The 13,032-nt window shown below is 33.2% G+C and overlaps 1 non-coding gene across 1 annotated transcript; it reads right to left on the reverse strand.

The window, feature by feature from the left end:
- Nucleotides 1–1,414: 1,414 nt before the first annotated feature.
- LOC140851416 (small nucleolar RNA R71) lies at nucleotides 1,415–1,520 on the reverse strand. Its single transcript, XR_012134169.1, has one exon. It is a non-coding gene; the product is annotated as a small nucleolar RNA R71 (small nucleolar RNA).
- Between the last annotated feature and the right edge of the window lie 11,512 nt (nucleotides 1,521–13,032).

The raw sequence follows: 13,032 nt of genomic DNA on the forward strand, positions 1-13,032 counted from the left end.
TTTTAAAAAAAAAAATACTTTTCAGTTTTTATTTCTCATTTTAAAATTTTTTTTAGTGCTTTCTAGCTAGATAATCTTATTTGCATAATTACATAATTACCTTGCATAACTAATTTACTACTTAGGAATTTTTCTGCTTAGAATAATTTGCTACTTTTTATAGCCTTGTGATTTATTGCTTTTTAGACTTAATTACTTAAATTTATTTTCTTGCAAAACTAAAAAAAAAAAAGAAGAAGCCACTGACATTTCATAACACTTAACTAAAATAGCATAACCTCAAATATAAAAAATTTCTAACTTGATTGGACACTTTGTTTATTTGCATTGCATCTCTATAATTAATCTTAAGGGTAATAACCCATTAACCAGATAAGGTGGGATTTGATCACCCTTCCTTGGCCCACAAATCACTCCCTTGCATTTGCATAACCTAGACCTTAATCTAAAATCAAATAGACGTCAGCTTAGGAATTTTGAGCTCAATAGGATAAGAAAGCTCTAGAGTTGAACCGAGTGCGGATTGATTAATTGCTCGGTGTCTAAGGCAAGTGGTTAAAGAAAGTAGTTTTTAATTGGTTCCGTTGACTGACCTGGCCAACTCAGTTGGTGTCTAAAGAAAGCAACGAGCAGGGAACCTCCCAATCTTACGCTTACCTGGCCGAGTCAGTTAGTCAGTCTTGAGCTTGGAGTGCTCAAAAGCGATCTTGAAAGTTAGGAGCTGTCTAGATCTAAGTTAACCTTAGGATAGAGAGTCTATGATTGTTTAAGTTGATTGCAATTAACATCTAAACATTAACTAATTTCTCCCTTTTCATAGATTTAAGATTCTTAGGTTCTTTCTTTAGATTTTCTTCATTCTTTTCTCACTTTATTATAAAAATATATATTATAAAAAGAAAAATTTTCTGTGTTTGCTCTACAGTATAATTGTAAGGTGTATGCTTGATCGTAGATCGTTACGACCAGAAATCCAACCTTTTGATCCAGAAATAGAAAGAACCTTTAGAGCCAACAGACGTAAAAACATGGACCGAAATCAGGAGAATGATCCATCCAAGCAATTGAAGGAGTACTTTACTCCTTCCACATATACCTACTCTCCTTGTATTCAAGTACCCCCCGTGGAGGCCACTCAATATGAAATTAAGTCCAGTATAATCCAAATGTTACCTTCATTTTATGGACTTAGTAATGAGGACCCTTATAAACATCTTGAAGAATTTCTTAAGATATGCTCAACTGTCAAAATTCACAACTTCTCCGATGATGCTCTTAGGTTGAAATTATTCCTTTTTCACTTAAGGACAAAGCCAAATACTGGCTACATACTTTGGATTTCATGACTATATCAACCTGGGACCAGCTGCAAGGAGAGTTTCTCAAGAAATATTTTTCCATAGAAAAAACTAATCAAATAAGGAAAGCCATAACTAGTTTTTCCCAATTAGATGGAGAAATATTTCATGAAACATGGGAGAGATTAAAAGACCTTATTAGAAAATGTCCCCACCATGCTGTACCCAAGTGGCAGTTAATCCAATGTTTTTATGTTGGGCTCTCTGAAAGACATCGACAAATGGTCGATGCATCATGCGGTGGGACATTCATGCTGAAAAGTGAGGATGAGGCATGGCAACTATTTAAAATTTTAAGTGAAAATTCATTACATCATATGTCTGCCTCTAGTAGAGATAAACCCATGTTAAACCCAAAGAGAGGTGGAATATATGAAGTAGGAAATACCATAGATATCCATCAAAAGGTAGATGAACTGTCCCAAAAATTAGATCGTCTTCTAAATACTGGACAATCTCCGATTTCACCTAACCCAATCCAAGAAGTTTGTGCATTGTGTGCAAGTCCGAACCATTTTGTTAGTGAATGCCCAGCCGCACCTCAATTTCTTGAGTTTGTGCACGAGCAGGTTCAGCAAGCTCAAGTCCAACAAGCTCGCAGATCAGAAAGCGATCCATATTCGAGCACTTATAACCCCGGCTGGAGAAACCGTCCAAATTTTTCTTGGAGACCACAACCAGTGGTTGGTCCTGCCGCACCTCGACCTCAATATCAGGATCCAACATATAGGCATGGATCATACCATCAATTTCAAAATGCTCCTCAACCATCTACTACTGGTCACAGCTCAGCTTTTGAGGAAAAAGTTCTGAAAGTACTAGAACGATTAGAAGTCAACACTCAGATCTTTAACTCCCACACACAATCCATTGCTAAGCTAGAGACCCAAATAGGTCAACTAGCGACTGCATTCAGTAGGAGGAAGAAGGAAAATTACCTAGCCAACCCGAGAGCAACCCAAGAGGGTAATTTGTGATTGAGAGTTATAATACCCCAGAAGCTTTTTCTGAACATGCCAAATCAATCATGACTCTGAGAAGTGGGAAGGTCATTGAACACACTAGTAAAACCAATGAGACTGACCCTAAACCTCTAACCGAAGCCAAATCACCCAAAAATAAGGAGGACCTGAAAATAGAGAAGGAACCAACTGCACCGAAATTATCTTACTTGCCTAAAGCCCCATTTTCGGATGCCTTGAAAGCCCCTATTCCTGCAGATAAGAAGGGAGGAAAACTCGATGAGATGTTGGAATTGTTTAAGCAAGTCCAAATTAATCTTCTCCTTCTAGACGCAATCAAACAGGTCCCTACTTATGCCAAATTTTTGAAAGATTTGTGTACCCAAAAATGTAAATCTAGATCACAAATCTCAAAGAAAGTATGCCTCACTGAACAGGCTAGTTCTGTCGTCCAGCATGCCACTCCTCCAAAGCTTAAGGACCCAGGAGCCCCCATCATTTTCTGTGTTATAGGAGATTATCACATTGAAAAAGCTCTTCTGGATTTAGGGGCAAGTGTGAATCTTTTACCTAGTTCGGTGTATGAACTTTTTGGATTCGGAGAACTGAAACCCACATCAGTCACATTACAGTTAGCCGACAGATCAATTAAGGAACCACGTGGAATGCTTGAGGATGTCTTGGTCAAGGTAGATGAGTTTTACTTTCCAGTTGATTTTCTGGTTCTCGATATGGAATTAAGTGGCAACCCCAGACAAATTCCCATTATCTTAGGATGACCCTTCCTAGCTACGGTGAATGCATGCATCAATTGTAGGACAGAGTCATGGACGTATCGTTTGGGAATAAGAAACTGAGACTGAATGTGTTTGGTGCTTCCCAAGGACCATCAATGGATAGTTGCTTCGAAGTAGATACACTAGAAGACATTATAGAAGATGCAACACCCACAATTCTAGCACCTGACCCCTTAGATACTTGCTTGGCTCACTTTGGAGTGTATGACTTTAAGGGATATATGAAAGAAGTTAACATATTGTTGGATACACCACATGATAAAACCACTCCTCCATGGATAATCAAGTATGAGCCATTGCCCATCTTTTATTGGTTTTATTGCATATGACGTCTGGCTGAAGACGTAAAACTTAGCGCTTTTTGGGAGGCAACCCAAATTTCTTCTATTTTGTTTTAACTGATCATCATTTTTTTTAGAATAAAGGACCACTCTGTATGGAAGAGTCTGTTAATAAACTTGACGTCTGGCTGAAGACATAAAACTTAGCGCTTGTTGGGAGGCAACCCAACGATTTTATTTTATTTTTTTTTTTACTTTACCACAACTACAGGAATTTAGAACAAGAGCCTATTAATCAATGAAGCTATCTTCAACTTTCGAAGCAAAATTATCCCAGGTGCACTCTCTCCTTTTATTTTCTTTGCTTTCCTACTCCATTGAAGACAATGTAGATTAAGTTGGGGGGGGAAAGGAAATTAATCAAATCTCGAGTATGGTCAGAAATAATTAGTTTTGTGTATTCAAATTTTATTTTGATTAAGAGTCAATTAGGCATCCTAATAAATGAATGATTAACGGTCAAGATAATTTTAGAGATACTGAGGAATAAATTATTAAAAAACCCAATGAATGGTAGGGTTTAAACTAGACCAAATTTTAGGAGTGATTCTACAACCCTCTTCTTACTGATCTCAATAAAGAATCTGCTACATGAGAAATTGGGTGAAAGATCGAGGTATGCAAAAATTCTTCTTAAAAAAAAAAAAAAAAAAAAAAAACAACATTGATTTCCTACTGAGTAACCGGGCCCTTTCGCCTAAGTAAGCGTTGTGGTTCGCGTAAAAAGGTAGGCAATATTATATATATATATATATATAAAATAAAAAAAATAATAATAATATATATATATATATTAAGGGGACTAAATTGTAAGAAGATAATAAACCTCTTTCTCATTAAGTTAGAGGATTTAAAGAGTAAAGTGAGAAGTTGGTGAAAGAAAAGCTCTGAAATTTCTTTAGTTAATACTCAACCACTAATTGGGTCAAATTGATAATCCAATGAAATATCTCTTTAAATGGTCTGACCAAGTATCATCTACCTTTTGGGATGCCTAACCTAATTTTTGATTCAAAATCGAGTCGGTACACAATACTGATATATCTATTTACTCGAGGATGAGCAAAATTCAAGTTGGAGGGTGTGATAAACACTTAATTTAAGTCATTTAAAGCAGAAAATCATATTTAATTTATTTTATTTATTAAGAATTTGATGTTTCTTTTTATGTTTTAAAGAAAAGATGATCGCCGATACAAAGAGTCCGATTCATAGATCAAAAAGACTCAAGTTTGAAAAAATTTGGACTTAAAATAAAATTAAAATAAAAGAAAGACGCATCCGGTATTATAGAAAATGAAGATACTATGCAAGGAATCCAAAAGGATATAGATGTCATTGTAAAGAAACAAAAGTTTCTTTTTGGTATGTGAAAAGGTTGGTTCACGTTGATTTTTCCTGGGCGCGGTGAACGTGGGGCGCGTGAATGCGGGCGCGGTGAATGCAAGGATGCGGCGCGGACGCGGCACGGATGCGGGCAGGACACGAAACGCGTGAGGAATGGACGCAGCGTGAGCTCGTGGGCGTGCGGGTGAGCGTGGATGCGGGCGGGACGGATGCAAGCAGGCGCGCACCGCAGACACAGTGGCGAGCAAATTAAAGAAAAAAAATTTTATTTGAAATATCTCAAGTGGAAAAATTTATATTTTTTTTTAGTCCCACATCGAAAAATTATGTAAAACTCCTCCCTCCTAATACCTATAAAAAGGCTTTTGTACTTCCATTAGAGGGAGAGCTCAGAAATTCTTCTAGAGCCTTGCATAGAGGAATAGAAAGGGACTACTTCATGAGCAGCTAGGCTAGCAGTCTCGGGAGTGGAGAAGAAATTTTGTAACAACACAGAGATGGTTTATTGTTCTAAACTTTTCTGTATTTCTTTATATGCAATAAAGATTATGCTTTTTATTTAAATTGTCATGAGTTCTTTATTTGCTCCCTTTTATATGCTTTTATTTATGCGTTCTTGGTAGATTAATATTAGGAACAACTTTTACTTTTCGGAGAGCGCCGTGATCTACGGATACGGGGCATACCGAGAAAAGAAGAGTTGTTTATCTAGTACTTTCCGAAGATGTGCCGTGATCTATGGGTACGGAGCGTGCCGAGGAAAGACAGATATTTTTTCTAAGATTAATCACATTCATTTAATTAAAAAAAAAAGAGGTACAACTCTGCTAGTGCAAAGTAATTCAAAACTCCCGAGCTCTTTATTCTCTAATTACCTCAATTTTAAGATAATTTATTTTCTAAATCAAAAACAACGCTTCTTTCTTTTATTTTGAAATTTCAACTTAGCCCAAGGTCCCTGAGGATACGATCTCGACTCATCCTACCTACGTAGTGAGTAGAGTTATTTTTGGTGCTATCAACGACTACGCATCAAGAGAGTCGGCTTGTAGTCAAGTAGGGGTCGACTCCACTACAAAAGCTTCCAAAACACTTCAAATACTTCTCCAAACACTTCAAATACTTCTTCAATTTGAGGATTTGTTCTTCTAAGCTTCTACATGCTTCTTTAAATATTCAAGTCATTGTCCCATCAACTTATAACTTCCAACTTGACTTCTTTATAGTGTACCATCCCACACATATAAAATTCATCTTGAAAATTCTTTTGATTTGAGTTTTTTTGAAAGGATTTCTTCCTTGACTTGATAATAATCGTGCGCACTTACGAAATTCTATAATTATTCTTAAAATACATATTAGTACTATTTGCTCTTAATATTTTATTATCATCAAAATCAATCTTTAGGTCAACAATCTCCTCCTTTTTGATGATGATAAAATCTTGAGTGTATAGTAAAGCATAATATATTTCTAAGAATTATGCATCATTAATTTATGAATACAAGAAATAAGCAAATAGATGCCTTAAATACATACTTCATGAAAACATGTAATCCATAAAAGATTTATTCAATTTATCTTCAAACATGTATTTAATCAAACATATACTTAATTATACTCCACTAAACTTCTCCCCTTTTTGACATCATCAAAAAGCTTCATTTTTAAAATCACCAAATCAAGATTGTATTAATCAAATTTTTAGATCAATTTTGGAATTGAGATGTACAAGCATGAAGAACCAAAATTAGAGTACTAAATCATTTCAAAGTAAATGAGTCATATCTCTTTCAGCATAAAGATAATTTTTATTAAAAATTATTCAAAAGATAGTTTCTTTTCTTTTATATAAATAGCCTCTCTTTCTTTTTCAAAAGATTCAGAAAAAAAATTTTATTTCACTCAAGATTTCTTAAGATAATTAATCTCAAAAGCTTAAGGATATAAGCATGTAAGATTAAATTTAAAGCTTATTCTTTCTCCTTTTTGCCAAAATGTTAATATATAAGAGCACAAGGCATTCAAGATCAAATTCAAAGAATCAAATATAATAAAATATTTTGAGTTCAAATGTAAATCTTCTGCAAAACTTTTTCAAAATCAATCATATGGGTCTTGAGAACAATAAGTATAAGATTTAAAATTTGATCAAGACAAGCATCATAAAAGGTAATGGCAAGCATCAAAGTATATGATGTATCAAGCAAATAGCAAGCTTCAAATTTTATAAAGTATATTAGAGTAAATTTTAAATTTAATTTTTTTTTGGTTCTGATACTCCACATTAATAAAATTTTCAATTACTCTTCTTTTATCTTTACAATTAATGCTCCCCTTTAAATGTCCCACTTATATATATATATATATATATATATGTTTATTAATTTTTTTCTCCCCCTTACTATTTATTTGATTCTTTATTGCATACTGTGTCATGATATACTAAAGTTGTAAAATATAGAAATACATATTTCAAAGTATAAGAGTATATTTATTTCCAAAAATATTAAAAATTTTATAAAATAAAGTTAAAATTCGATAAAAAGATAATATTGATAAGTTTTAGCAAGTATCATAGTATTACAATATGTATCAAAGTATTCCATATAAAAAGTTTATAAAGTATTACAAAGGCGTTCATCAGAATCTCCACTGCAATATGAAAGAGCATTAAGTACTTTTAGTTTTAACTAACTTATTTATAAATTGATTCATTTTGTTTAATTTAAATTGAATTATATATCAAACTATCTATAAGCATAATATTTTCAATCAATGTAGAAGAAGTGAGTCTAATATTATCAATTTTCATGACTTTTTTTTTATCAAATGTGACCATCTTTTCATTTATAGCTTCAAGGGTGATGGAGATTCATCTCCCATTAAATGCCTCAAGTATCTATTGTCCAAATATCATCTTCTTTGTGATGCATGAGATGCTAGGCATACCTACAAAAATGATCATTTTTCTAATTTTGATATCTAAGCTTTTTTGGATCCTTTGAGGTTAGTGGACATGATTTCTTTTGGAACCAAAATATTTTTAGTTATAGTATGGACTATTTTTTATATATTACAATCATAAGCTTTATGACCTAATCTATTGCATTTGAAATAAGTTATTAAGAAATTTTCAAAAGAAGCTTGGACAAACATATTTTTCATAAATTTTTCTTTTCCTAAAAGATTAAATCTATGTCTAGCCTTATTCAAAATAACTCTTTAATCATTCAAAATTATTTATAATTTTTCAAAACTCAAAGTAAATTTATCAACTATAGGTTTGAGTTTATTAACTTCCTCTTTAGCTTAATGCTTTCTTTTACCAAATCATTCTTTTCATTTCAAAATCTCTCCTTTTCTTTGCGAAGAATATGATTTTCTCGTTTAAGCTCTTTATTTTCATGTCCTAGTTTTTTCAAATTATTTATTAATTCATAAAATACATCTTGTAATTCTTCAAAAGTATATTCAGATTGATTTTCAAGACATATCTTATCTTCTTGTGCTATAAAATACAACTTGTTTATCTTTTCTTCCTTGGTGCTTAAATCTTCATTGTCACTCTAGATTTTATTCTTCCTCTTCTTATTCTTGCTCAACTCGCTCTTAGCCAAAGCTTTGTTTCTTCTTTCGTGCTTTTTCTTCTTCATCTTGAGAAAGTTTTTGAATTCTCTAGTGATTAATGATAAGTTTTTATCTTTATGACTAGATTCTTTAACTTTTATGTTATCTTCTTGATTTAAGGACTTGAATGCTAAAATTTTCTTTCCCTTGTTGCTATCCTCTTCTTTTTGATTCATTATGGTTTGCTCGTAGGTTATGAGAGAACACAAGAGCTTCTCCAAAGATAATTGATTTAGATCCTTTTGTCTCTTAAATTGCTGTCACTTTTGCTTCTCAAGATCTAGACAAAGATCTAAGAATCTTTCTTATAAGATCAATATTAGTTTAATTTTTTTTAATAAATTTAAATCATCAATAATATTTATAAATATTAAAAATATATTATAAATAAGTTTAAATTATTCTATTTTAAATATTTCATATTTATATGCTAGCATACTAATTCTTTCATTTCAACAATACCTTCATAAATTATTTTCAATGTATCCCAAATTTGTTTAGCAGAATAACATGTACATATTTTATTAAATTAATTTTCATCAAGAGTATAATAAAGTATATTCATTGTATTTATATTCAATTAAGCTAATTTCTTTCTTTATTATTCTATTTATTTTTATGTTTAGGAATTTGAATTCCATTTACAATTTTAGTGGGTATATGTAGGTTATGTACTATAATATTCCATAGATCATAGTGTTGTGCTTGAATAAAACTTTTTATTCTAGCTTTTCAATAAATATAATCAAATTTATAAAAAAGAGATGGTCTTACAAGAGAGTGCCCTTTATCAAAAGACATTCCAAGGACTGCCATTTGATCTTTGACTCTTGATCGTTAGATCAAATTGAGCTAAGCACTAGGCTTTGATACCAATTGTTGCTCAGAGAGACAACTCAAGAGAGAGGGTGAGAAAAAAGAATACTATTGTTATTGCAAGACTTCAATCGGATGCTGACGTGGTTGGAGTTGGATGTCATCTAGGATCTGAGATGCTGAAGAGAACCTATAAGAAAAGTCCATACTCATTAGGGGGTTTTCAATGGGAGATCTTTCGATGCTTAAGTTAGTCGAAGCTCAAAATAGTAGAGAAAAGAAGACAAGCAGAGAAAGAGAAAGATCACTTTCGGAGGGTTGACCCCTTAACTATCGTCATCAGCCCCAAGTGGCCACGTGGGGTTCCTGGGGGGTTAGTCCTTTTTATAGTTGTTGTTGTGGCCTCCGCTTCAACTGGCTAGTGGGTGAGGAGCACTAGGTAACCAGGCAGGATATGACATCCACTCAAGTGTCCTTGGATCTTCAAATCTATCAGACCTCTAGATTTTAGAAGGCCTTGGAGAACTTTTTTGTGCTTTTTGTAGACATTGAGCCATCTTCAGTCCTCGAGCCTTAAAAGATTCAAAGTTTCATCCATTCACAGCGTCTAACAAGGGGTCTCAACTTCCTTAGTTTATTCTATGCTCATGGGTCATTTCAAACTCTAAGGGCTTTTCCAAAGTTGCACCAAAGACCTAGTTGTTGGGATTGAGGCTCATTTGATTTCACTTCAGCACATGCTTCTCCTAAATTAGCAAGCAATTTCATTTTGCATCATAGAATAAGGCATTCATTGTGTGAAGTTTGGAGGGCATTTTCATGTATTTCCAATTTTTTAAAAATAAATGTAGCAAAATTGATCATGATTAAATATTTTAATAAAACATGCATTAGATCTGATCTAAAAATTATTTACACATGAATCGATGACATAACATGCATGCATGATCAAAATCTCAAAGTCATAAATCATATTTATGAAGTAGATCATATCTACAAAGAAATTGAGATCAAATCTCAATATCTAAGTGTGGGTTGATATTCACCGTAGTTGATTATCATAGATTTGCTGGTTCTTTTAGTCATACAGTAGCTGCACAGACATCCGATTTCTACAGGTATTCACATAAAGCTCCTGATCCGATCAAAAGTTCGATGATCGATGATCTCTCCAAAGTGCTAGCTCTTTTATGAAGATCTGCTTCTGATGGCTAATTAAACTCCTTTAGATCACTTAGACTCTTCCAGAGAATAAGGAGACTTTAGGAGGAAGATGAGGTGGTAGAAGAAGGTGAAGATGAGAAACTCTTTTCTCTTTTTTTCTCTCTTCTTAAAATCCAAAGATGAAACCCTAGGTATGTCATTCCAAGAGAAGACTCACGCCCCTCAATTTTCCCACAACCCTTTTAGATCACTCATGGTGAAAATCCTCCTCTGATGTCTTTCAGATATCTTATGCATGCCCAAAATAAAACTGCTTTTTTAATGGCATGCAAAGAGAGTTAAGATGAGATCAAATCTCATCAAGATAAGAATGGAGTTTAAACTTGAATTCAAATCAAATTTGAACTTAAATTTAAACCATCCTCATCCAATCCAAAGAAGGGCATCAAGGGGGCTATTAGCATGCAAAATATTAATGCAAAACTTGGATTTGCATGAAACAAAAGGGCGTGGAGATGGGGTGTGGCACAAGGGATAAAGTCCAATCTAAATTGGACTCTAGGTGGATTCAATTTGGTTCTCATCCAAATCAAATTTGGTTAAACCAAATTAGATGAGAGAACCTAATCTAATTAGGTACTTAAACTCTTCAATTAAGTCTTGATATAATTAAAAATTAATTAAACCTAAATCTTGATCAAATCATGAATTAATCTCCCTTAGCGATTAGGTTATCTTATAATCTAATCAGGTCAAACCTAATTGAATCCAATTCAATTAGACTTGATCCGAATCTCATTGCTCAATCAAATTAAGCCAATTAGTAATCTAATTATTAATTAATTCTCTTATGATTTATTAATATTAGTAAATTATTTTATCATAATTTTTACATAAGATTAATCATTAATCATATTGATGATTGTACCCATCAATAATTCATAATCATTAATCAATGAAGGGAAAGTATCCAATCTAATCAGATCATCAGGGTGTATTTAAAAATTTTTCTATTCTATTAACTATAAGTCTTTATGGATTATCTTGATTCACAATGGAATAGGGATCAAAATCCCTAGAAAAATTTGAATCCAATACCTCGCGAGGACTGAAAGCACAGACCCTCTACTTTATGCGCACGCCAAGCTCCATAGGGAAGAGGGATGATCTTTTTTTCATCAATCTTTAGGAGGAAACTCAAGGAGGAAAGAGATATGATTTCCTCTCTTTAGGAACACCTAGAAAGGAGTCTACATGCCCACACAAGGATCACCCAAGACGTCTCATAGTAAGTCAGAAAGAATTCTTCTTTCTTTTGTGTCGCACACACCACTTCATGCTCCTCATTTTTGTTTCATGGTGGTTCCTCACTTTTTGTCGCACAAAAGAATTTCTCACCATCGATTAATTGTTCCCTCCCTTAAATAGGTGAGGTCTCTTAAATTTGATCCAAAGTCCTAATTAGTTTAGGACTTAAAACCATGTCCAACTAGGAGTATCACTTAAGAAAGAAGACTACCTAGTGTATGCCCATGACCTTCATGCGCACACACCAGATTGGGGTGACAAAAAATGAGCACCTCCTCCTCTCTATGGTCAGCCAATATAAGAGAGAGTCCCTAGTTTAGGGACTCTTTGGTTCTAAACCAAATGGATTCAGATTTGACTCATTTTGGATCCGATTTGAATCCGATTCGAATCAAATTTGAAGAGTCTGTCAATCCTAATCTAATTATGATTTTGTTCCAAGTCTAACTTTGATTTTTAACCCAATTAATTCTTAATTTAATCAGATCTAATCTGATATTAATTAGGACATAAATTTAATTTCTTATAAATTCTTTGGATCATTGATTAGAATAGTATCATCCTCGAAATCAAATATGAACCTCATGCCTAGTGCTAGCTAGACATAGTCAACTTATTTAATCCTACATGACCATTAACTTCATTCTTAATTAAGCTAATCTATTTATTCAATCAAGTCAAGTACTTCCAAATTGAACTCATAGACTTAGGTCAATTTTTTTTTATATTGTCTGACTTTGTGCGTGACTCCATAGGTTCGAACACTAAGCTGGTAGCATAAGAATCATTTTCTATACTAATCAAAGTTATCATCAAGTAATGGTTTCTAACGTCTGAATAGGTCAAATATATGCAAGGTAATATTCAAAAATCTATATATATGGTAACCACATAATTCATCTCTTTGACCATGAATGCTCAATGATGACTTAGGATTTCATTGTCAATCTTGGATGAGTCATCCACATTATATTTCAATCTTTCACATCCATTATATGGACTATCTGAGCTCGAGTTTTGTTAAATTAAAATACAGTGATGCATTATCTTTTATAATCTGGAGGGATCAATCTCATCTTGATCCATGCATAAACTTTGTAAGTATTTGACTGTATCCAATAGCCTTCCATCACTGCATTAAAAATGTAAGTAGTCCAGTACCAAAGCATAGTGAGTTGCTTGCAAGTCACTAGATGATATCAAATAGAGAGATACTTATGTTCATATGCTTTGTGAGCTGCTCTTAACAGTAGAGCATTTCGCAGATGAGTTATTTATTCAGTGATGATGTACCCCTGCATCTTATCTG

The sequence above is a fragment of the Elaeis guineensis genome, chromosome 8 (assembly GCF_000442705.2).
Source record: "Elaeis guineensis isolate ETL-2024a chromosome 8, EG11, whole genome shotgun sequence".
NCBI lineage: Eukaryota > Viridiplantae > Streptophyta > Magnoliopsida > Arecales > Arecaceae > Elaeis > Elaeis guineensis.